This window comes from Calliphora vicina, chromosome 4, assembly GCF_958450345.1.
Source record: "Calliphora vicina chromosome 4, idCalVici1.1, whole genome shotgun sequence".
NCBI lineage: Eukaryota > Metazoa > Arthropoda > Insecta > Diptera > Calliphoridae > Calliphora > Calliphora vicina.
The window spans coordinates 103,424,989-103,452,551 of NC_088783.1; the positions used below are offsets into that span (position 1 = coordinate 103,424,989).

General features: G+C 29.7%; 1 long non-coding RNA gene and 4 other non-coding genes across 5 annotated transcripts; 3 read left to right on the forward strand and 2 right to left on the reverse strand.

The window, feature by feature from the left end:
- The first annotated feature begins 1,286 nt into the window (after window positions 1–1,286).
- On the forward strand, window positions 1,287–1,410 carry LOC135959327 (U5 spliceosomal RNA). The gene has a single exon (XR_010576533.1). It is a non-coding gene; the product is annotated as a U5 spliceosomal RNA (small nuclear RNA).
- Window positions 1,411–4,416: 3,006 nt separating this feature from the next.
- LOC135959329 (U5 spliceosomal RNA) lies at window positions 4,417–4,539 on the reverse strand. Its single transcript, XR_010576534.1, has one exon. It is a non-coding gene; the product is annotated as a U5 spliceosomal RNA (small nuclear RNA).
- A 2,089-nt stretch (window positions 4,540–6,628) lies between these two features.
- LOC135959325 (U5 spliceosomal RNA) lies at window positions 6,629–6,754 on the forward strand. The gene has a single exon (XR_010576531.1). It is a non-coding gene; the product is annotated as a U5 spliceosomal RNA (small nuclear RNA).
- A 1,511-nt stretch (window positions 6,755–8,265) lies between these two features.
- Window positions 8,266–8,391, forward strand: LOC135959326 (U5 spliceosomal RNA). Its single transcript, XR_010576532.1, has one exon. It is a non-coding gene; the product is annotated as a U5 spliceosomal RNA (small nuclear RNA).
- A 1,395-nt stretch (window positions 8,392–9,786) lies between these two features.
- Window positions 9,787–10,282, reverse strand: LOC135958932 (uncharacterized). Its single transcript, XR_010576476.1, has 2 exons — window positions 10,019–10,282; window positions 9,787–9,940 (listed from the first exon to the last, which is right to left on the reverse strand). It is a non-coding gene; the product is annotated as an uncharacterized LOC135958932 (long non-coding RNA).
- Window positions 10,283–27,563: the final 17,281 nt, after the last annotated feature.

The window sequence follows — 27,563 nt, forward strand, 5'->3', positions numbered from 1 at the left end:
GACAATGCATTTTTTTTATATACAGTGGTGGCCAGGAATTTAAGACAAAAATTGTTTGCTAAATTCCATGTAATTGTCAATTATTTTTTCAAATATTTCCACAAATATGTATGCATGAGGACTGTTTTAACACACAAGTGTGTTTTATTCGACTGTGTCAATTCATACATATTCACCACGAAGTCATAAAATTTTTCGACAACTTGACAAAATTTTTTTTTTTTTAAAAAACATATTTTCTCACATTTATATCATTATAATTTTATTATTATAAAATATTCTTACCAAATTTCGTATTTTTAGTTTCATTAGTTTCGGTCATATCATGTTATTAACAGCGGATGTTCGCTGAGGTGGGTCAACGTATTTCCACATATCTTTGTCCATATATGTTTTACCGATTTTTCCAAACATTTTTCAGAAACTAGAAACATTAATAATAAATTTCATACCCTTAGAGGTCCATTTATTTTGGCTCTATCGCACTTAAAATTCAGTTGATGAAAAAAATTCAAGTATTTGTCTTAAATTGGTGGCCACCACTGTATGTAATTCGAATTTAAAATTACACATGAATTACACATGCATTCAATTACACATGGGCTACACATCCAAGTTAAAATTACACACAATATGTGTAATTACACATGAAGTGGCAACACTGCATGTACGCAAGCACCAGAGTTGTCATATTTTGCAAATATGTAGTTTTATTATTTTATTTTGTTCTTAAAAATACTTATGTATTCAAAAATATCGTAGCCTACCAAAATACGACAAATATCGGAACAAACCAACCAAACTACCAAAAGTCAATTTGTTAACTTGAAACTACCAATTTTGGTCCAATTGGACCAAAGCGGCAACGCTGGCAAGCACACACATTGTATAAAAGCAGTCAGTCTCGCATGAGCATTGATAGAAGCAGGTTGTGTTACGCTTTTATGCTTGTTTATTTCATTATTTCAGCTATTTGTTTTTGCCAGAGAATAATTCTCAACTCATACAACTACAATATCTAAAAACTGTAGTGGTGTGAGTTTGCATTTCGCTGGTTTAAACGCACAAGTCTCGTGACCTATTTCTATCATAGAATGATCGAATCGCTTTTCAAAAACAACCCTTCAATATCTAACACCTTTAAGATTTTCAATATCTACACTCGTTTCATGTTAACTATCCCTTAAATTTGTTATTTTTCTTCATGCTTTATCAAACATTTCAAATAATTCCTATTTAGTTCACATTTACTTCAATATAATATGAAAATTTGTTTGGTTTTAAAATTACTCTGGCTTCTTTTCAGTAGTCGAATAAATCTTTCGCCTTTTACTAAAGATTTCCGTGGAAAGGAGCACTCTAATGAGTCTAAAATAAAGTTTTTGGAATGCCTGAGATCTCGCTAAGGATCGTGGGCGATAAATAATAAATTTCAACAGGTTTTTAATTATGTAAACTGCACCAAAGTGTTAACATTTTTTCACTAATAATTGGGGTATTCCCTATTAGTCTGCTATTAGTCATATTGTCATAATTTCCTAATATATTATAATCATGATAAAAATATAGAAGGTAGTTTCAATCAAATTTTGTTTTTTAAAATAAGGTTTTTTGAAGTTTCCTTATTTTGTGAGAATTATAAAAAGCGTTGCCACATTCCTAAAAATGATTCTGATTATCGAGACATTTATTACAGAAAATGTGTAATTTATAATTTAGTATTTAAATAAAAATGTATTATGTTGTGTTGGAAGTTATTGATTCAATTTCTAACGTGCGCTTACTTATATTGGAACACGTTGACTATAAAAATAGGTTGACCTATAAAAATAGGTCTTTTTCGTATGCATTTTTCCATTTATATTATTACTATGCAAATATTTTATATTTTAATTATAAGAGACAGCACACGCATGTATGTATTTTCAAGATCTAGCCGAGCATTTGCAGAAAATATAAAAAGTCTGAAATCTGATGGAAAACAAAAAATGGCACGCGTTTAAAAAATTTGCATGTCGAAGGTGCCCTACTTTGAGTTTTAGATATAGCCAGCCGCTGTTGTCGTATGTTGGGTAATGTAGAGACTTTAAAAAAAATCATGTTTGAATGTTTGCAAAAATATTTGGTTTTTTTGCAGTTGGGGAAAATAAACTCATTTTTATGTGTTTTAATATTTTTCAAATTAATGTAATTTAAATATTCCCAAAGAATTAAAGGGAAAATTTAAAATTAATATGGCATTACTATTTTTATGAATACGTCACAATCCTTAAGCATGTCAGACGTAGAATTTGAAAAAATAAAGAGAGAATGAAACTACCTTCTATTTTTCTACTATGATTATAATAGTTGTTGTTGTGTTTTTTAAAAAAAAAATATAATTTTATGACAAAACAATAAACATAGTTCAAATCATAGACAACAACTAGATAGGTAACTGAGAGCCAAAAACTTAAGTCTGTTGTCAGAAACCTAATTCATGAGAATGTATTGCATGTATTTTGTTTTTGTATCACCCGTATGTGTGAAAAGAGACTAATATTTTACTCTCTTCTTCCGTTCTATGCGTTTATTCTATGGTTCAAATAGTGTTATTAGTTTAGAACTTTTTTGTTTGAAACATAACAAAAATTTGTTTAAACTATCATAATATATTAGGACATTATGACAATATGACCAAATAGTAGACCGTGTGAATACCCCAATTGTATTTCAAAATAATTAAAAATATGTAATGAAAAACTTTATTGCGTTTGTTGCGTGAACTTTTTTAACAACCGCGAAAAAATTTAAAAAAAATTGTAAATACATTTGCCATAGCTCTCTTCCTTTTTCCTCACAAATAAAAATATTTTTATGAAATGAATATCTACACGTGAATTTCAAAGTCTCTATTAAAGTAAAATTAAAAGTAATATTGGAACCTCAAAATTGCAGTCAACCACAGTACTATGAGCGGACTTTCATGCTTAAAAAAAAAATCAAAATACATATGAAATAAAATTTTAAAAAATATGAATTTATTTTTTTGTAAAATAACATAAATGATTAACTATGGGTCGCTCAATGACTAAAAATTACAATGGAGTTTCCAGCAAGTAGTCTTTCGCATAGTCTTTATATAATGTATCAATGAAAAAGTTATGTTTGAAAATTATAATTGTTCTTCAGAGAAAAAGATTGGTATATTAATTATAATATCTGACATTAACACTGGTTTAACGCCACAATCTTTACACAATTCATCATATGATCGTGCTGTAAAGTAGCAACTAGTGTTTATAAAAAACCGACTTTTTAAAAAACCGGTTTGTCGGTTAACCGAAAATTGGGCTTTTTTAGAAAACCGGTTTTTCGGTTAACCGACATCGAAAAAACCGGTTAAACCGGTTAACCGTCATATATATGTAGAAAACATAAAATGTCCAATAAAGTATATACAGCTTTAAAATTTGTAGTTTTTAGTAGTCAGGAATGGTTAATATTAAATACTTATGAATATACAAAAGTGCTAAGTCCATTTTATTTTGTAAAAATTTCAAAATTATTATCTCAGTCAAATGGAATTGAGTATAAATATGTTAGTAAATATATAATATAATTGTTTTAATTATTGGTTTATTCAAGTCTCAGAAAAGGACCTATAAGATGCAAACGCACTTCTTCTTAGCTGTGATTATTTGTCATTATAAATCATACCAAATAATTAATAAAACTCCATTATCAGATTTCAAAATATTTCAAATTATGGATTTTGGAACGTTGTTATTTCTGAAAAGGACTTTGTACACTAAGCTAACGAAATGAATAATAAAATAAAATTTTAAGAACAAAACACACTAATGAAGTCAAATTGATTGAAAAAAGGTATGCACATCAAATTCAACTTGACGTTTGGTAAAATCATCACTAAGTTTATAATGAATCATTATTAAGATTTTGCTTAAATTCTAGAATTCTGCGGAATTTAATTTTTATAGTTTGATTAAGTTTTTAAGTAAACTCATCGTCCTCTACTATTTAGAATCATTGTAATTCTTAAAAATATCAATCTAAATTGGTTTATATTGTAAATCAGCAGTTTAGGTTTCAAATCAGACCAATAATGTTTGTACAATGAATATAAAAAATGCACAAAACCATGAGATTTCTTAATTTTAAAAACCGGTTAACCGAGTGATAAAAACCGGTTAACCGAAAATCAACATTTTAAATTAACCGGTTCGCAAAAAACCGAGATTTCGAAGAAAACCCGGTTTTTCGGTTAACCGGTTTATAAACACTACTAGCAACCCACCATGATTGTGATATTGCAATAAATTGCTATGAAAATTTATAACTTAGTGTGTGAAGTTAAGAATCTTTGGTCAAAATCAGATCAGCTGATTTTTGAAATTTATTATTTATCGCCCAAGATCTCCAACGAGATCTCAGGCATTACAAAAACTTTATTTTAGACTCATTAGAGTGCTCCTCTCCACGGAAATCTTTAGTAAAAGGCGAAAGATTTATTCGACAACTGAAAAGAAGCCAGAGTGATTTTAACACGAAAAACATTTGCATCTTATACCAAAAGAAAGATAAACAAATTGAGAATTGTTTGAATAATAGCATAACTTGAACAAGACATGAAGGAATATAACAAATTTAGGTTGCTAGTAGTGATAGAAAATCTTTAAGATGTTCGATTTTTAAGGGTTGTTCTTGAAAATAGCGTGTATATCGTTCTACGATTTGAAATAATAGCACTCGATGTACATTTAAATAAACACATATGGTCAATTCACAAAAACTACAAAAAAAAAACGCTAGTTCACAAATCTTTGTCAGTTATTAAAACAACTTATTAACTACGCAATGGTGTCATTTTCTCGAAATTTAGGTTTTTTTGAATTATGACGATGTTGCAGCAAATGAGCGATATAGTAAAACAGGATATAGCATACAAAATCATCTTAGTCAATGGATACCTCAAAAAGCCGCCCAGTATTATGAGCCATTGCACGATTAAAAACATATACATATATAATTCACAATGATTCGTTTGATTAGGGTCCTTTGAAGAAGGATATCTCGAATTTCATTTTCTTAATTACTATACGATTGGGAAAAAACGTGCTAAATATTGAAAATGGGGTCCTGAGGATGTCAAAACAAATGTCACAAAATGTATAAATTTTTAAAAAAGTGTAAAAAAGTACTACATAGTATACTTTTGAATGTCAAATTGTAATAAAGTGCGATCATATAAACATTTCTGTACCTGCTCTAGTCATGCATTCAATTTTTGTGACTACAAAATGCTGAATCAACAATATTATCGCATAATAATTACACTATACAACAAAATCAAATTTTTTCCAAAATTACAAGATCCGACCAATAAATTTTAATAGAGGAGACAAAAAAAAAGACACGTGTATCGGCGTTTTGAAATTTCATTTGAGGGGGGTTAAAGTTTCCCAACTCTGGCACATTATTATTGTTAATCGGCATAAGAAACCATGTGATCCTTACATTTTAGGTATAAAATGTGTTCAGCTAATTTATGTAAAATGTTACGGAGAACATTTTTGTAGAATATGTTAACCTTCTAAATCCTCATACACGTGTCTTTTTTTTGTCTCCTCTATCAAAATTTTTTGGACGGACCTTGTAATTGTTTTGGTGTTGTACAGTGTTATTGTTTAAGATCAAAAGGCACTAATTTTACACATTTTACCCATTTTTATTCATGTTTTGAAAGATGAAATCGGTTCAGCCAAGATCTTTGCTTTATGTAAAACTAAACTATATTCAAGATCTTGTTTGAAAATATACAATTTGGCTCATTTCAAAATAACTGCAGATAACAACTAATTTGTATGCTGCTGTTATTAAAACCTGTTGAAATTTATTATTTATTGCCCAAGATCTCCATGGAGATCTCAGGCATTACAAAAACTTTATTTTAGACTCATTAGAGTGCTCCTCATATTATATTGAAATATTATATTGAAATAAAGGTAAACTAAATGGGAATTGTTTAAAATGTTTGAATAATAGAATAACTTAAATAAGATATAGAATAAAACACATTTAGGGGGTTGTTAATATGAATCGCATGTACAGATGAAAAATCTTAAAGATGTTCGATTTTTAAGAGTTGTTTTTGAAAGCCGATTCTATCGTTTCACGACAGAAGAAAATACATATCATCATTGAACCATTTCTAATAATATAGTTTTAAATTTATCAAAGGTTTATTAACAAATTTTGTATGGTCATTTTATTTTATAAGTCTTTGATAAATGTTAAATATTATTATTAAATTAAATTCATTAATTTAAGCAGTTTTTCAACCTAAAATTTAAAACTACATATATTATTAAAAATGGTGTAAATATTTAAAAGTACATGATGTGATATTATGATCGGACTATAGAATCAGTTTTCAAAAACAACCCTTAAAAATTCCAACATCTTTAAGATTTGCCATCCCTACACGCGATTCATATTAACAACCCCCTAAAATTTATATATTCCATCATGTATTTTTCAAGCAATTCTATTATTCAAACATTTTAAACAATTCCCATTTAGTTTAATTTTATTTCAATATAATATGATCATTATTTTAGTGTTAACATCACTCTGGCTTCTTTTCAGTTGTCGAATAAATCTTTCGCCTTTTACTAAAGATTTCCGTGGAGAGGAGCACTCTAATGAGTCTAAAATAAATTTTTTGTAATGCCTGAGATCTCGATAGAGATCTTGGGTGATAAATAATAAATTTCAAGAGGTTTTAATAACAGAAGCATAAAAATTAGTTGTTATCTGCAGTGGTTGAAATTCAAAAGTTTGAAAAACTGTAAAGTAAACTCCTAAAATAACTGTAATGAATAATCCTTGAGTAGTTTGTGAATGATTTCCTTCCATTAAACTATGATAAGCTCAATTTACAGTAATTCCTGAAGTTAATAAAATTACTGTATTTAATAGTGGAATTTGAAATAGTACTTTTTTACACATCTCATAGAATTCATACTTTTTGTGACATTAGTTCTAAGCAACAGAATCTGTGTTATAGCTTTGTATAATTTCAGTTCCCTACTAGGATCGAAAATAACGTAAAACTCTACTGATACATATAAATAATGTAAATAAACTGTTTCGCATTTTTATCGAAATTGATCACAGATATTTCTTAATTTTATTGTATTTTTATATTTATTTTTGTAAATTGTACTAAATTCCCTATTAAGTAGCGACATTTTGGCAAAAGATATTTATCAAAGTTGCGAAATTTTTAAGATTCATGAAAAACAAAAATTAAATTGTAACTCTTTCCGGGACGCTATAAGAGATCGGTGAAAATTAAAGTCAAAAAGGGTTTGCTTTTGTTTATTAAAGTAATTTATAAAAAATATCTATTTAAAAAAATTTTATCTTTGCAGGATTCCGAGCAAGGATGAGGTATAATTTTTATACCACCGCACATAAGAATAAGGTTTATTTATGGAAGTCTTTATAAGAAGTTTTCGTTTTGCTTAGACAAAGTGGAACACTGCAAGTAGAACACATCCACCACTTATAGTCCAGCTGGTCTGAATTTTTTACAGTGGGTCAAAGTTTTAATTTTTTGATCGAAGGTAGCATTATACTAACTGGAAAAAATGTGGTAAGTTAATATCTGAGAGAATTCTTAATGTCAGACCAGCTGGACTATAAGTTTATTCTACAAAAATTATCTACTCAACATGCCCTTTCAGAATTATTGGGTCGCTAGTCTGCTCCAAAAATGCTGTTGGACAGTGTTATTAGATAAGTGTAAGCCACCTCAAATATAGTATCTGCTCCTACTTTTGTTTAAAAAACATTTTGTTCGATGATACTACAAACAAATTATTCTTTAACAAAATGTAAATTAATCAACGTTCTATAACAAAATTTTAAATTTATCAACGTTTTATAAAATAATGTTTCAATACAAAATTTGTTTAATAAACCTTTGGTTATTTTAAAATTATATTATTAATTTAAAGATAGATCAAGTGATATTATTTCCTATCGCAAAACGTTGGAATTGCTTTTCAAGAACAACCATTAAAAATCTAACATCTTTAAGGTTTGCAATCTCTACCTACGAATCATATTAACAACCCCTAAATTTGTTATATGCCTTCAATTCTTGTTCAAGTTATTCTATTATTCAAACATTTTAAATAATTCTCAATTTGTTTATCTTTATTTTGGTATAAGATGCAAATGTTTTTGGTGTTAAAATCACTCTGGCTTCTCTTCAGTTGTCGAATAAATCTTTCGCCTTTTACTAAAGATTTCCGTGGAGAGGAGCACTCTAATGAGTCTAAAATAAAGTTTTTGTAATGTCTGAGATCTCGTTTGGGATCTTGGACGATAAAAGATAAATTTCAAATGACATTTAATAATAAAAAATATGTTATGTCCAGTTTAGAGTTGTAAAATGTGGATACTTTTGACTATTCAAAACTGTACATACAAGGGCGGGTCGATTTAAAAATCACCCAAGTGACAAGGAAAATCTTATTCTAGGGATCAAAATAATAAACTTTGCCCAAGGAACCATACCTCTAAAATGAATTCTGATGTTCCTTAAATTGACCCAATGGTCAAATTTTGAAAAAATCCCACTTTGACCCATTTAAAGTAAGGAAAACCAAAAATACCGCTTTTAGCAGTAGTTGAGCTTAACAGGTTATTGAGAAATCGGGATTTGGAAAATACCGGGATTTAAAATTAAAAATCCCGGGCTTCCCCGTTTGAAGTCTCTAAATATAGTATTTCCTATGCTGCGCTTCTTATCAAACCATAGGTTACAAAAGCCTCTTTTCCGTGTGTGTTTTAATATTAACTACCCATCTTTGATTTCAAATATCTCGTGTATCGGATAGGTTATTTTGGTTGTCTTTTAAAATAGCGTTTAGAAATTTTATACGGATCTTCATGATCACTTTCACCACACTGTCTTTCAGTTGGTAGATTTTATTTTTTGTTTACTTTCACTAATTTTACTTTTATTTGATAAGAATAATTTATGACACGAAAAACACTAATTAGTAAACAATGAATTAAAAACAAAGCAGAATATTTATTATGTTTTCTAACAAATAGTATATGCACGTGCCGTTTTTTTCTAAATTACAAAGAAACATTTTCATTATAGATTGATAGCAAGGTTGGCTACCGTTACCCCATAAATACGCTTTCAGCTCGACTACCGTTAACTCTAAAATACCGTTACCGAAATAACTGCAGTTTCAGTTACCACTAAAATGTTCTAACAGCTATTCTAAACGGTGGTCCAACCGTTTAGAATAGCACGATGTTAATTGTGAGTTAAGTTTTTGGCCAAAAAAATCAACCATAACGCGCACAGAATTGAGCAGCGCGTTAAAATGTTGAAGCCTTTTACGAAAATGGGCGTTCAAATCAAAATGCATTTCGTGCACTTCGATTTTTTTGGTTAGCATAATCGACCAAATGTGTCCACAATCGGGAGAATTGTGCACAAATTTCCGCAAACAGGGTCTGTAGAAAATGGGAAAACACCTGTACATTCTCGCCCAGTTCGTTTTGCGGAAAACATTGCTGTTATTCGCGAAGGTGTGACATACAAAATTGAACACAGACTTGCTGTGTGTAAACACTCGAGCAAGTTTAAAAGGGAATCGAAGAGACTTGCTTCAAGTAAACTTGCTGTGTGTAAAAGCAGACTTAGCCTATATAAGTAAAAACTTATTTATTAAATAAAGAAAACAGTTTGAATATATTTTAATAGCATTTATTATTTTATTTAATACATGGAAAATATCATCGGGATTACAGATGTGGTAGAATTACTTGCCACCACCACCGCCGCCTCCGCCGCCACCACCTCCTAATGGCAAAGGATTTGGTTGAGGTTCAGGATTAGGATTACCTATTTAACGAAACGATTTTAAGAAAATTATAATTATTTATTTTAATTCTTGGCAATCTTCCTGGATCAAAAACTCACCCATAGCTAAGGCTATCAAAGCCAATACTAAACCAAAGTAAGCGTACAATTTCATTTTGTTGAATGATACTGAAACTCATGGAGTAGCCAATATTTATACCACGACTTCTAAACACTGTTTTTATTACATTATGAAAATGTAGAATTAGAATAATCAAATTCCAAGAAATATTGATTGGGTAAAACCCAATTGTTTTTATTTTAATATCATCAACCATCCAACACTATTGTTGAACGTGATTAATTCTCTGAATTAGAAGGAAGCTGTGCATATTTAATGGTTTATAATCTAAATTAATCTTCTTATCAATTTAAACAAAACTATATTCGGAATTATTAAAACAAAATGCATACGAGTGTCAGTAAGTCACAATAACTCAGGTTGAAAATGTCAAAGACGTAAAATCAATTGAAAAGTTAAAAAACTTAAAAATTTTAAAGTGTGTTGAATGTAGTTGAGTTTTCGAGAAAAGACATCCAAGTCTTTCATCGTTCTAGATTAGTAGTTATGGAATTATTCCCAAAGATAATACTCATAAATAATCGAAGGGAGTTGAAGCTCACGATTTTGTGGGACAAACTAGAATAAAATTCTTTGTAAATAAAAAATAGTTTGAGTTGAAGAAAACTTGTGGGTAAGCCCGAAACTGGCTGTCTATATAATTCTAATTTAGCCCTGTTTTCGAAAGCCAGTTGTACATCGTTTCTGGTTCATTGCTGAGGTCTTGAGAATTTATACACCACAAAGCAAATAATTTTAAGGTGTTTGCACACTCGATACTGTGTGTTGAGTTCATTTTCCTTGTTCTTTGCCAAGGAGCATGTGGAGTATAATCGGCCTAAAAAATGTACAATGAATAAAATCTATCAAAAAATGGAAACCAATAGTGACAGATCTCAGAGCGGTTAATTTTGAATGCATTTTTACAAATCGAAAATATTTCTATAACAAACTCAGTATGCCCAATGTAGCTCATTTCCTTTCCCATTCAATTATAATTGCAACAATACCCTGTCGTCATACTACTAAATCTATACTAAATTTATATTAACAAATTATTTTGATTATCTATTGGAAAAAAATAAATAAACAAACAATAATATTTTATTTATTTGCGAAACACCTTTCAACTTTTCAGCAGAGAATATAAATAGAGCTGATTTTGCATACTTGAAAATAGTCGAAAGTTTTACAATGAAAACGTTGCTTTATCTTGGAATTTTACTGCTGTGCAGTTTAATTTGTAGTGCTCAGTATGGAGGAGGAGGTGGTGGAGGAGGCGGTGGTGGTCCTGAGGGAGGTTATGGCTATGGTGGAGTGGGACCAAATGGTCCCTATGGCGGTGCTGGTGGTAATGGCGGCTATGGTTATGGAACTTCGGATGGTCAGCGAGGCAGCGGTTCCAGTGGCAACGGTTATGGTTACAGTAATAAATAGTGAAAACAAGAAATTAAAAACATATTGAAATTTTTATTTATAAAATATAATTTTAAGAATTTTTTTTTGTATTTTAAATAAATAACAATAATACTGCAAAAATGTAATTATGTGTCTAGATAGAAATGGATCTTTCCATTATCAATTTTGATAGAAATCTTAAAATAGCTGCCCATCATGCTACACTCCCTCGTAAACAGTTCTGATATGATAATGTTTACTTTGGAGATTTCGAAATGCTCATGACTAAATAAAGAAGAGATCGAATAACGTGCCAACTACATAGATCTCCGCAACTCAAATACAAAATGAAGGAATGTACGAAACTGCTTAATAACTTTGACGCAACGCCAGAATCTGATTATCTTTCCTTGAGCAAGAAACGATGGTAAAACAAGTAAGAAAGTATGGTCGGTCAAGCCCGACATGAATTCGAATATATGAAACTTATTTGCGAAATTATATATTTTAAATATTTTTGATCGATAAAATCGAATTTCGGGAAGACATTTGTATGGGGCATTGTGAAATAATGGATCGATTTCAGCCAGTTTCAATAGGCTTGGTCCATGGGCCAAAAAAATTTTATGTACGAAATTTTTATCGAAATATCCAGACGGACGGACATTGTTAAATCGACCCAGAAAATTATTCTAAGGTTATGTTAAGGTGTTAGAATAATATTTTTGGGCGTTAAAAACATCTGCACAACCGCATTTTACCCTCCCCATTATGGTGGTGTAGGGTATAAAAATAGAATCGGTTTATTAGTGATCTTAGAAAAGTATTTACAACGAAAATATCGTACCAAATATTATAATTGCCTGCTATTTTAAATCAGTTTAACGACTTTATTATTTAACTGACCGAAAGTGTAAAATTAAAGAAGAATACTTTCTGAGTACCCCGCAGCCAATCAAACTCTACCTTAAGAAGCATCTCCATATACGCAGAGAAAAAACATGGTACGGCATGGTTATGACAACTATGTTTTTGTCACCATATTTTATTGTTTCATTTAATAGTAAGGGTCCTCATGTAAACGCTTAAAAGCCTCGCAAACTGTGCAATCTGTGCATTTTTACACTCTCGCAAATGAAATGTCAAAAAATGTATGGAAATTCGTTTGCACAACTCCGATAAGTTTGCGCGACAATTTAGACTCGCAAACTTGAATTTATTGTGCATTTGATGAATCAGCTGCTTTTGTTTACTTTTATTTATAAGAAATAAAAATCAAATAAAATATAATAATTTTGTGCATGTGAAAATTGTGTAACTTTGGAACAGAATAATTAAGGGCCCTCATGTAAACGCTTAAATGCCTCGCAAACTGTACAATCTGTGCATTTTTACACTCTCGCAAATGAACTGTCAAAAAATGTATGGAAATTCGTTTGCACAACCCCGATAAGTTTGCGCGACAATTTAGACTCTCAAACTTGAATTTATTGTGCATTTGATGAATCAGCTGCTTTTGTTTACTTTTATTAATAAGAAATAAAAATCAAATAAAATATAAAAATGTTGTGCATGTGAAAATTGTGTAACTTTGAAACAGAATTATTGTATTAAATGGCATTGTGTATGAAAACATTAACCAACAGCTAGAATATAAACAAAATCTTGCAAACTCTGTATATCACCGTTTGTTCCAAAGATTTAACTTTCATTCAACATTTTTAAAATTAAAATTTATACAATTTGAAAAATTTGTTAAGACTTTTGTTGAATTTATTTTTATTTGACATTTATATCAAATAGAGAGAAATTTAATGTATAAACTTGCACAAAATTGATAAGGTGGGTTCATGAAACACGTCGCGCAAATTTGCACAATTGAACAAATGGCAAACATAAGCGTTTAAATGAGTACCCTTATTGTATTAAATGACATTGTGTATGAAAACATTAACCAACAGCTAGAACATAAACAAAGTCCTCCAAACTATGTATACCACCGTTTGTTCCAAAGATTTAACTTTCATTCAACATTTTAAAATTAAAATTTATACAATTTGAAAAAAAATTATTAAAGCTTTTGTTGAATTTATGTATTTTTATTTGACAAATATAAATTTTCTGTATAAACTTGCACAAAATGCCCATTTGCACAAATGGGAAACTTAAGCGTTTAAATGAGTACCCTTAGTATTTTGTTCTCAACATTTGTAGAATGCTTTGCATTACTGTTTATTGTTGGTCTACCTATGATAATTTTAAAATTTTGCCATACCTTGCTCAGCTTTTTTAAAAATATAGGTCGAACTTTTGGACCGAATGGACTCGAATTTTATTTTGCTAGTTAAATTACAAATAATATACAAAAGATAGCAATATCAATTATGGAGCCAAAAATAAACAATTTTCAATTTAAAAAAATATTAATTTTTTGGTCGAAAAGGTGGCTTAACACTTTTTTTTGTTAAAAAAAAACTTTCTTTAAGAACATATAAAAATTTTAAGATTTTCTGTAAGGTATTTTTACGGAGAACATTTTGGTATAAAAAACATGTCCTATTTTTCGAATATGTCGCCCATATGTCCATCGGAATTTTACCTATTTTTTTTATCAAAATTATCACGTTTGGAAACCTTGATGTGTTCCCTATTAATCTCCAAAGTATTTTCCCATCCCCGAAGGAATTGTGAACCCTATGGGAAAAATTGTAAAAAACAACTTTGGGATTTTCGCTTCAATTTTTAGGAGTTTGACCTTTTGTTTTTTTTTACACTTTGTTATTCGGAATGACAAATTTAAATTCCGAACTATTTTTTTGTTTGTTTAGATATGTTAATTTTTGGTCATACAAAAAAAAATTTTTGATAATGAACAAATAAGAGAGCTATATTCGGCAGTGCCGAATCTTATGTCGAATTTTTTTAAAATATTTTTAGGTAAACAAAATTAAATTTTTTTTAAACAGTTTTTTAAATTTTTTAAAAAAGATTTTTCTAATTTTTTTTTAAATTCTTTTTTTTTAATTTTTAAAAAAAACGTTTTTGCAATGGACTTTGAAATATCTATCATTAGATATCCATATTGTCTATATTAATGACTTAGTTATCCAGAACCGAGCCACAAGAATTCCCGACATATTGATGTAGAATCATGAATGTAAGTTTTTTAGGCAGTGTTGTCAGATTAGGGGATTTTTCCCCAAATTGGGGATTTTATTTTGTAAATGGGGATAAATAATTGGGTTTGGGGATATGGGGAACAGTTGGGGAAATATTGTATGTTTTGGGGATTTTTATTTTTTCGTTTTAGTTTTCGTATATACTGAATTGTTTTATTTAATTTATGTAAGACCCCTTTCACTCTAGGCAATTTAGTTGCACAAGTCTCTTGTGTTTGTTGATGCCAGAGGTAATGTCGCGACATGTCGGGTTGAGGAGAAGAAAATTTTGCATGCTGTTTTGTTGTTGGGCAAGAGACTTGCGCAACTAATTGCCTAGTGTGAAAGGGGTCTAAGAGATTATTTTAAAATCGAAAGAAAACTTTAAGTCTTATAAGTCGTAAAATTTCAACAAATGCTATTTCTTATGGAATAAAATCTGAAAATTAAATGTATATAAAGAAGAGTATTCATTTCAAAATGAAATGGAAAATTACACTCTATGTAGTTCTCTTAATTTTGAAATTTTTTTGAAATAAGTAACCTTTATATATGTATTATAACCTTTATATACATACATATGTATGTATTATAGAATTATAATTGTGTTTAATAGCGAATTTGTGTTGATGCAGATGAAGATCCATGCAGTGAGAATATCACCAAACCCAGTGACGACATACAACTCCAAAAAATCCTGGAAACAATAAATAATCCTTCAGTTTTTCTACATTAAAAAGGTAAGTAGAGCTATATATATATTTAACAGCGATGTAGAACGTAATAAGTATTTGTTTTATTTTTTAGAAAGAGGACATAAGGAAAGCAGTGCCACCATTAGGGATGCTATTTGAAATTTCACATACAGAAACTCCGACAATTACCATCAATGTTTTGCAACATTTAAATATAAAATTTTTTATAAGTATGTATGTACATATTTTATATTTAAGTATTTATTCTTATTGTATTTAAAAATAACTGTAAAAAATAAAGAAATTATTTATTTTAATTACCAAATCGTACACTAACGGTATCAAATCGACGACGTATGGTGTCAAATTGACAACGGTGCTGTATTAAATTGACAACGGTCGGTGTCAAATCGTACACGAACGGTGACAAATTGAAAAAATTTTAAAAATAAAGAAATTTGAAAGTAAATTTTTAATTAGGCTTAAGTTCATTTTTATTATAATTTATTTGTAATAATTCAAAGAATATCACTGAATACTAAAATTTTAGACAATTGGCAAATTGGAATGCATTTTCTACCCTGCCAAGGGCGTCATCAACAATCTTCATTGTCAAGGTCTATTTGTAAATATTATTACAAATAAATTATAATAAAAATGAACTTAAGCCTAATTAAACACGGATGTCTTAATTTTTCCCCGGGTGTGGCTATATCGACTTCACTATCTATAACGATCCAGAATATATACTTTGTGGGGTCGCAAATAAAAAATTTAGAAATTACAAAAATGTTCATAAATTTTCTTAATATTTTATTCAACAACAAGTCAATGGTTGTGACATAGTATACTAAAATAGTGCAATATTTTTAAAGGACGGAGTTTTAAAGTGGCATATTATTGAATCTAATTGAGATATTGACTTGACAGATTTATTTCCAACAAAATTTTGATTGTGCCCCCACTGTGCAATGTATGCTATTTTTGGCTATATTTTGGTTATTTGAAATAATAAAAAAGGCTAAATAACATTTCAATAATTATACTAAAGAACATTTCACATTTTAATTAAATACAGTACGTACTGAATGAAACTAATTTAGATATTTTATATTATCTATATATGAAATTGATTTCATGTCAAGTGAACCAACTTTTGAAATCGATGTCTTCCGATCGGGATGATGATTAGTTCTATTGGATTGTAATTCAGATACAATTTTTCAACCAGATCGGTGGAGAACTCTCCGGTCAAAATTTGCCATTTTGGCCAAGCAGGTGTTTTTTCTCATCCATGTAACTTATTACCAAATAGTTTAACATATTTTTTTTTTTTCAAAATGGGCCCTTTATTATTTTTTTTTTCTTAAAAGAAAGCTTTGAGATTTTCCTTGAAGACCTATTTGGTACCTTAGTGCGAGTTGGATATCTATAAAAATATTTTTAGCTTTCTTTTTAACAAAAAAAAAAATAAAAAAGGGTCCATTTTGAGAAAAAAGTTTGGATTTTATAAAAAAAAAAATCAAGAATTGTATGTCTTGAGTTACAAAATATTTATTTTGATAGATATCCCACTCACATCCCACTAACCGACAAAATAGATCTTAAAGAAACCCCCTAAGCTTTTCTTTGAGCAAAAACAATTTTTTTAAGAAAAGGGCCCATATTGGAAAAAATCGATTTTGCACAAAAAAATAAAAAATTTTATGTTTTGCGTTAAAAAATTCGATTTTGCATAAAAATTTAAAAAATTTTATTTCTAGCGTTACAAAATATTTATTTTGATAGATATACCACTCACATCCCACTTAGCGACCCAAGTGTTACAGAATAGACCAAAGCTTTCTTCTAAGCTAAACAAAATTAAAATTGGGTCCATTTTGAAAAAAAAAGTCAAAAGTCAAGTTTTTGATTTTAAAAAAAAAGTAAAAAATTTTATGTTTTGAGTTACAAAATATTTATTTTGATAGATATCCCACTCGCATCCCACTAAGCGACCAAATTTATTTAAGAAAAAAAGGGCCCATTTTAAAAAAAGTCAAAAAAAGTTTTTGATTTCGGTAAAAAAAAATTTTAAATTTTTTTATTTTTTTTACCGAAATCAAAAATTTTTTTGACTTTTTTCCGATTGGAAGACATCGATTTCACTTGTAATGAATATATTATATATATATATATATATATATATATATATATTATTATATTATATATATATATATTACTTGTTTGTATTGAATTTTATTGAAATACAAAATTTTTAAGAGATTTATATAATAAGAGCAAGAAAATTTATTTAGCATTTCCTATATTATCAACTAATTTTGTTTCTATAACACTTAATATTTAATAAATTATCACAAAACCAAAAAAAAAACCGAAACCGATCGATTTTAAATTTTTTAACAACCAAACCGCGGGTTTGAAATTCTTCGTTTTTTGGAAAGGTCCATTATTATAGAAAATTCAAAAAAGTACCCATGATAATAAAGAAAAAGTGCCATGAAGTATGCCCATTATTACAGAAAATTAAAAAAGTACCATTAGAATATATTAAAAGTACCACTTGTGGTTTCTCACTATCTCGGGTCCATATAAGCTTAATTTCATGTTTTTATGTTAACTGGTGAAGAAATTACAAAAAGTACCATTCGAATATAGAAAAAGTACAAAACAGTCTACCCCTAGAATTCTCACTCACTTAGGACCATATACGCTTAATTTCATATTTTTATGTCCATTATTATAGAAAATTCAAAATGTACCATTAGAATATAGAAAAAGTATCAAAAAGCAGCCAAGTTCATGTTTCTATGTCCATTGTTATAAAAAATTCTAAAAGTACCATTAGATGAATAAAAAAGTACCTATAGTTGAGTTCCGTAAACAATAAATATCTAGTTTATTATACTTTGTTTTGTTAATTAATGTATAAAACAGTAAAATACGTTTATATTTTTGGATTTTTTTGTTTTATTTTACAAATGGCAAATCTGCCCCATCCCTTTAGTGTATTTACCCCATGGGTAGGGTGGTTTCGCCGTTTTTGGTCAATCTATAAATGTTAAAAAAATATGTAGTATATTAAGATTAGATAGCCAAGATTGAAATGAATAAAACTAAAGCCAACATATCTAAGTATCCGAAACAAGAAGAAATTTAAGAATATGTATTGTGGTTTTGATTTGACATCGCCTCAAAAAAAGTGGCGTATGGTCCCCCCCTCTACCCAACATACATGTATACAGTAGAGTGCTCCAAGATTGTATGGACGAAAAAAACTTTCTAGGTACAGGCCGTCCCCCCCTCTAGAATTGTTCTATGTATTGTAGAAACACGTTGTGTAAAATATTAGGATGATAGAATAACGTTAACTGGTGGCGCAACGACGCTGAAGTTTTGAGGTGCATTTACAAGGGGAAAATATGCAATTTTTTCAGTTTTTGTAAAAATTTTGCCATTAAATAATGACTTTTACAATTTAATTTAAAAGAATCGAAATGTGTACGTAATTGTCGTTATAATAAGATATAAGAGACAAAAATTGGTGAAAAAATGTTAAAGTTATTAAAAAATCGCCAGGCCATTAACGTGTCTCAGGCCACTAGAACAAGAAATTTATGAACAAAATTAACATATTTTGAGAAATATTAAAATAAAAGCTTATTTTTACTTAAAATATATCCATATTTACTTGTATATGAGTTTTTGTCCACGTAGGATACCGTTAACCTATTCGCAGGTATGACCAAAAAAAATAAATTTTTTAACGGCAGTTTCAAAACTCCAATTTAAAACTTTTAAAAATTTTGTTAAACAAATTTCAGAATTTTTTGATCATCACATGGGAATTTATTGACAACATAATAGGGAATAAAAATGTGAAAAAAGTATGTCAATACCTCCTATAGTTTTTCCGTACCTGCGATATAAATTTTGCGATTTTCGAGAAAAACTAATTTTTTGGCCATATTTTGGGGAATGACCACAATTTCCTTACTGTAATGATTTTTAAGTAAAAGCTATTCAGAATAATATAGTCCAGGCAATTTTAAATATAGTCTGAAAGTTTTACTAAAATCGGAAAACTTTAACCCTTAAATCGTGAAGGTCAGGTCAATTTTTTCAATATTTGGAATTTCTCATGGAAAGATAGCGAAATATTATATATTTTTGGGCCGATTTTGATGAAACTTAAGAAAAATATAAAATGAAGTCTAGTATTCACAATAACAGTACAAAAATGGAAATTAACCCTTAATAGCACTTGGGGTCCAAATGACCCTCAACTTTTAAAATCACGAAAAACACATTCATTTTGACCCCAAGTACTCTTAAGGGTTAATTTCCATTTTTGTACTGTTATTGTGAATACTAGACTTCATTTTATATTTTTCTTAAGTTTCATCAAAATCGGCCCAAAAATATATAATATTTCGCTATCTTTCCATGAGAAATTCCAAATATTGAAAAAATTGACCTTTGACCTTCACGATTTAAGGGTTAAAGTTTTCCGATTTTAGTAAAACTTTCAGACTATATTTAAAATTACCTGGACTATATTATTCTGAATAGCTTTTACTTAAAAATCATTACAGTAAGGAAATTGTGGTCATTCCCCAAAATATGGCCAAAAAATTAGTTTTTCTCGAAAATCGCAAAATTTATATCGCAGGTACGGAAAAACTATAGGAGGTATTGACATACTTTTTTCACATTTTTATTCCCTATTATGTTGTCAATAAATCCCCACACAGAAAAAAGAAATTCATAATTGGAATGAATTTTGTAATAAATATTATTAATCGAACTTGACTTTTTTTTCCCAAACTTTTTTCATTCAAAATAAGAACATGTTCATAAATATTATAAAATTTTACATGACGGAAATTTTTGCTTTTTTTACTTAATTTTTTTAATAAATTGCATTATAATTGTATTATATAATGAATTAGTGCAAGAATATTTGCATAATAGCCATATATTGGCCAATATTTTAAGATAAAAAGGAGAATATCTGAAACTTAAAAATTATCATTAAACATAATAAAACATTCATAAATATAAATATTGTAGCTGAAAATCATAAAAAAACTAAAAATTTTCCATGAAAAATTTCAAACATTTTTTAACAACATAAAAATAAAAATGAAATTGAAATTATATTTTTCAAGCCTTCTAGATTTTATTTCAAAACATAAAATATTAAAAAAATCATACTATTTAAGAAATTATTTATAAATGTTATGAATTGAAATCAATGAATTCGAATCATAATATTTATGTTGAAACTTTTTTCTGTGCATATGATGATCAAAAAATTCTGAAATTTGTTTAACAAAATTTTTAAAAATTTGAAATTGGAGTTTTGAAACTGCCGTTAAAAAAATTTAATTTTTTTGGTCATACTTGCGAATAGGTTAACGGTATCCTACGAGGACAAAAACTCATATACAAGTAAATATGGATATATTTTAAGTAAAAACAAGTAAGAGTACTATATTCGGCTGTGCCGAATCTTATATACCCTTCACCAAATTATACTTCAAAATTTTAAATATTTTTAGGTAAACAAAATTTAATTTTTTTTTCCAGTTGTTTTTTGAATTTTTTGGAAAAAAAAATTTTTTTAAAATTTTTTTTTTTAAATTTAAAAAATTTTTTTTTTTTCAAATTTTAAAATTTTAAAAAGATATTGTCTTTAAAATTATGTGAATAAAATTGTTTACTTCCAAAAGGTTAAAGGTCAATTTTCGAAGTATATATTTCAATGTAAAAATATCAAACCTCGCGCTGCTAAAAATTAAAAATGGACATTGTATGAGGAAACCTAAACTCTCTACTATGTTCGTGCAAAAAACAAAAATTGAGACTCGATTAGTTCAGGAGTTATAAAGAAAAGAGTTATTAAAAGTACGTTTTTAACACCATTTTAAATATCATATTTTTTCTTTTAAAATGGAATCAAAAATTATGTTGGACTTTGAGTAGTTTAATAGTTATGGGCAATTACATATTTGTATATACTTTTAGAAAATTTTAACATATTTTTCAAAATTCAAATCGCGATAGTTTCCATTGATTTGAGAAACTCTTTGGAACCGTAATATTTTGAAAAATATGACAAAAAATGCTTTTTATTGAGTTTATGCGAAGATACTAATAATACCACTGTGCAACGGGTCAATTGCTGAAAAAAATTTTCTAATTCGGCTTTTTTAAGCAAATCAGAAAAGTCTTTAAAACATATAAGAAATAATTCACATCATGTTTTTTAACATTTCAGTATTTTATTGTTTATCATTTAGTAATTCTTTAAACTTCAGGTGGACAAGGAAAAGACTTATTTTCCACCACCACCTCCGCCGCCGCCACCACCGCCATAGAAACCACCTCCACCGCCGCCTCCTCCGCCACCACCTAATGGTTTAGGATTTGGTTGAGGATCAGGATTGGGATTACCTATGAAAGGAATTAAATTAACAATTAAATTCAATTTAAAATATATTTATAATGGATTCAACTTACCCAAAGCCACAGCTAGTAGGGCCAAAACAAAGGCGAATAAAGCGTAGAATTTCATGTTGCAGAAGTGAATACCACACTGATGTAGCAAACAATTTGTTGATAAGTTATATTTATACTAAGATTTCAAAGTATTTAATTGATTTCAATAACTAGCTAAAATAGTTGTTTACTAAGAAAATGTGTACTCGTATCATTAATCAAGCGGTAAGTTTTTTTTAAAGATGTTATTGGATTATTATTAAAGTTGGGAAAGCCCTTACTTGGGAAAATGATTAGAAAATAGATATCATAGATTACAATTTTTTATGATTATTACAGTATCTAATTGCAATTAATTTACTTGTCACTTTGTAAAGATCAAATGATCATATTACGAGTATTAAATGAGGAGATGCAGAACAAAAGGTACTTTTTTTACAATTTAAAAATTTTAGGAAATTGATTTTTTTTTAGATGATTTTAACCCAAATATTATAAAAATACCAAAAAATCAAAAGTACCTTTTGTTCTGAGGCTCCTCAAATACTGGCTATAAATAATTTTTAAGAGTATTAGGGTCATTAACAATAAAACCTTAACTTATAGTTAGCACTAGCTAAAATTAAAAAGTTTGGCTGCATTATTTTTGCTACCACTAAATGGTGGCCATTGCGCCAAAAGAACTGAGGCCAAGAACGATTCAAGCCAATTTCAGATACTCTCTTCTGAGGTGAAACGTATCCCAAAGAGTGCGTTCTGCATCGATCGAAACAAATAATAGTCGGACGGGGCTCGGTCTGGTCTATAAATCACTTAATTCAAAATATTTTTTAGCAGGTATTGCAATATGTGCTCGCTTCAATCGAATCAGTTGCGTTCGGTACAGATTCCCTGCGATGGTCTGGTCAGATTTCAATAGCTCATAATAGATATTTGGTATCAATTCGGCTAGTGGTCGGGCTTCACATACGATCTCCTACGCTTCGGGTTATTATAATAGATATATTTTTCATGATTCGGTGCAAGCGGTGAGCGTTCTTTGCAAAGCCTTCAATGTCGATGATAGACGCATTGTTTCTATCCGGTGTTTAGTCCACCGTGAGATAAGACAAATGCGGCAGGTACTCATGCAAATCTAAGACACATTCTGTGCATCGTTGGCCATCTTCGTCTAACATGGTAATAAACTTTTTGCGTAATTATAAATGCGTCAATCATGCACTGTCTGATTTTAAATTAGCCACGTTCACTGACATTAATATCAAACTTTGAACAGATTTGTGTAATTCCCTAAGACAACTTGATTAAGCAAAGATTCGGCAACGTTGATAGAGCTTGAGGGTATACTTACAATTTGTTATAAATAATTTATAAAAAGTGAATAATTCATTTACTAAAGAATTAGTTACTCATTTTAAACCCCGAATTAATGAAAGACATTAAAAATGTTCTTAATACGTTTATATTGTACTTGAATTCAGGATCATGTCAAAATAGCTCAAATTTGTTTAAAGCATAGCTACAAACCATAAACTAAAGAGTTTGCTAGTCAAATTTTTTTTTTTTTTATTTCATATTTTATTTATTGTATCTTCACAAAATAATGTGAACTATCAATAATTTGTTCAAATTTTAAATCTAAATATTATTTTTTTATTTACGTCCCACCACAGCTGGACGAAAAATTTTGTTTAATTTATAGATCCTATAATCCTATATATGGATTCCTTCTTCTTAGTCGGATGTAGCCATTACTTCCCATTAATGTTCGTGCAAGTGGGTTTGGGTGAACTTCTAACTAAAATATGACTCCGCTTGTTTTTTTATTTCATTTTTCACCAGGGAGACACCTAGGTCCTTATGAATGTTAATATTTCTCACATACCAAGGCGCTGCTGTTATCATTCGTAATATTTTATTTTGGAATCTTTGAATTTTTTCAATATTAGAAGCTGAGGCCGTGCCCCATAATTGAATTCCATAGCACCATATGGGTTTTATTATTGAGCTGTACAGCAAAAGTTTGCAATCTAAACTCAATCTCGGGTTTTTACCAATTAACCAGTAAATTTGTAGTAATTTTAACTTCATTTGAGTCAATTTCGTATCTATATGCTTTTTCCAGGTAAGACGTCGGTCTAGATGCAGACCTAGATATTTAACTTCAGTTTGTTGAGGTATTATATGATTATTTATTAGGATTGGAGGGCACGATTCTCTACGCAATGTGAATGTAAGATGTATACATTTTTGCTCGTTTACTTTTATTCTCCATTGTTTTAACCACCTTTCTATGTCGAGTATATGGTTTTGTAACAGTACAGATGCTTCTTGGGGGTTTTCATGAATGGCTAGTATAGCTGTGTCATCAGCAAAAGTAGATATGTGGGTTCGACTGTTTGTAGGCATATCACAATTATATAGCAAATATAGGAAGGGACCCAGTATACTTCCTTGGGGTACGCCTGCTTCAATAGGCTGTGGTGAACTTATGAAGTCTCCCTCTTTAAGAACGAACTTTCGATGACTTAAATAACTTTCTAGAAGCTTGTGTGTGTTCACTGGTAAATATTGTTTTATTTTTATCGATAATCCTTCATGCCATACTTTGTCGAAGGCTTGCGAAACGTCGATGAAGAGTGCAAAACAATATTTTTTTTCTTCAAATGTCTTGAATATGATTTCTACCAACCTGTGAGTTTGTTCTATGGTGTTATGTTTTTCTCGAAATCCGAATTGATGAGTTGGAATACAATCAAAATGATTCACTATCGGCTTTAACTTGTGCATTAACAGTTTTTCGAATAGCTTTGATATATTTGACAATATGCTAATGGGTCTATATGATTCTACTTTACTGTGATCTTTTCCCGGCTTAGGTATCATTGTAACTAAAGAAACCTTCCATTCTGGTGGATAATATTCAAGACGGAATATAGCATTAAAAATAAATAGATTTTTTGGAGGTGATTTTTTGGAGTTTAAATCAACAATAGCCTTGTTAATCTCTGAAATCTCAAAACGAAGTGGTTCAGCTGCAGTAATATGGGGTAATGTAGGTGGTAACTCTATTATGTCGTTTGACTCGTTTGGGGAAAATACATTCTTTAGATGACTAACAAACAGGTTTCCTTTTTCAGTATCGTTTCTCGCCCAGCCTCCACTAGAATTACGTAGAGGAGGTCTGCTCATAACAGGTCTTTTTAATTTTTTTGTAGCTCGCCATAGAGAGTAGTTTGAGTACTGGGTGGCATCTAAGTTCTCCAGATATTTATTAATCGATTCAGTTTTGCGTTTGTGAAGAAGCATACTGAGGCGTTTGCGACTTTTTCTAAGCTCCGTTTTAAGTTGAGGGGATCTATAGAGTTGCCACTCTCGACGAACTCTTCTTTTTTCAGCTAATAACTGTTCAATGTCTGCAGAATAGAGTCTATTGTATCTTATTTGTTGGGTTATTTGAGTGGCGTGTTCAACAGCAAGTTTTAAGTTTTGTTAAAAATTTTTGAGTGAGATATCGATATCTTCTGGTGTTCTTAGAGATATATTTTCTGTACTGTGTGTGCTAATATATTTTCTATATTTCAACCAATTTATTTTCGTGCTTGATATTGCAGAGTGACCATTCGGGGATACTATTTCTAGGGGGTTCAATAGAGTAACGAAGGTGGGTGAGTGATCCGAGGATAATTCTAATGAAGATTTAACCTGCATTAGTTCCATTGGTAAATTTTTTGTAACTGCAAAATCAATGACATCGGGTATTTTGCTTGGGTCAGTAGGCCAGTATGTTGGTTCTCCGCTCGACAGCACATTCAAATTCAATTTAGAAATTGTATTAAACAAAGCGTGACCTTTCGGGGTTACAAGTATTGATCCCCAGTGAGTATGCTTAGCATTTTAATCGCCAGCTGCCAGGAATCGGGGTCCTAGTGATTCGTAAAAATGTTCATATTTGTTTTCAGTAATCGAAAACCTTGGAGGTGAATATATCGACGAAATTAATAGGTTTCTGTAGCAATCATCCAAACAGATTGTCATAGCTTGAAGATAATCTTCATAATAATCACACATTGAATGGTGTTTGATACGGGTTTTAATTAAAATTCCAGAGCGTCCACATGCTCTATCTCTTGGATCATTTGTGCCATAAAAAACATATCCATTTATCTTAAATAAACTTCTAGACGTCAAATGGGTTTCCGAAACTAACATTATATCAACTTCATGACTTTTTAGAAAATACTCGAGTTCGTTTTTATGTTGGCGAATGCCGTTTGCGTTCCAAAAACATATTCTTAGGCAGTTCATGATCTGTTTAACACAGCCTGCAATAACATTGATTGATCTTAAGCATTTCTTGCATCATGTTACTCATTGAGTTTGTAAAGTTATTTACCGATTGCACAAGAGTTTCTATTGTAGATTCTAGTCTGGTAAAATTGAAAATTGGCGTTTGCTCTCTTACCTCTGGGTTCATATTTTGGTTTTTTGGTTGACGGACTTGCGTTTGAGTTTGGTTGTTTCTTAGTACATTTGCATATGTTTCTTTGTTGTCATATGTCTGTTGCAACGGGGGGTAGTTAAAATTGATGTTATTTAATGGCTGAGCGGGGAAAATCTTCGGTTTAAGGCTTTGTGATTTTTTAACAATTGAGTAGACAGGACAGCCCCTGTAGTTCGCTGTGTGGTTACCTCCGCAATTGCTGCATTTTTTCATTTTAGGATCATCCTTGGATTTGTTATATTGGGATGTGTTATGCAACTCTCCACAAATAACACATACGGGTGGCAATTTGCAATATGCCTTGGTGTGTCCATATTCTTGGCAATTCATACATTGGACGGGGCCAAATCGTTTATGTGGTTCTTCTACCGTAATTTTACGATGCAATAAGTACTTCAGGTTATATATGGGATGTGTTTCATTTTTTTCAGGCTTATGTCACCGGGTTCAAGTTCAACACGGAAGAGTGGTTGGGGTTTTTTTTTCGCGATTTCTAATGTTTATCACATTTTTTGTCTTAAAACCTTTATCTTTTAAGCTTTGCTTTATTTCGAGTGGTTCAACATTACAGTCAATACCCTTTATTACAACTTGTAGACCCTTGCTTCCTTTCAGCTGATAAGTGTAAAAACTTTTTTTTTGAATTTCAAAATCTGTTACAACCTTGCTAGTCAAATGTTTAGTAGATTGTCCGGGAAGGAATCAGGAGATTTCTGACGAAAGTCCATCTTTAGACATTGTTTTCGAATGTTTTTTTTATCATTATCAATACTTGAGTTGTTAACTTTAACGTAACTTTTTGTTTTTCCTTAACAATAAAGTATTAAAAAACCTAAATCAAAACTTGATTCTTTACTTTTTTAAAAAAAATTTTAATTATTCGAATAATTTGATTAATTTTAAACGTGTAATCGAATTATTCGTACAGATTAATATCTCTTATTCGAATTATTCGTTTTATTCGAACAAGGGAAAAATCGAATAATTTGAATACCCAACTAATAACGTATCAATTTTAATGTGTTTTTGATTTTAATATGTAAAAAAGGATCATACAAAAATTTTTAATTATATTGAAAAAGCTCTTAGTGACAGCTTCAGTAACGTAAATAGTTATTCGGTAATGATAATCGAATAATGGAACGGACACAATTCGATTGGCGAAAAATTCCTTTGACACAATGAATCTGTTTTCTCTGTCGATCACTGGTTTAAATCCTTGTTTGGACATACATACAATGTTTAATTAAAGCCCCGAAACTTTCCTAAACCGCAACAATTAAAA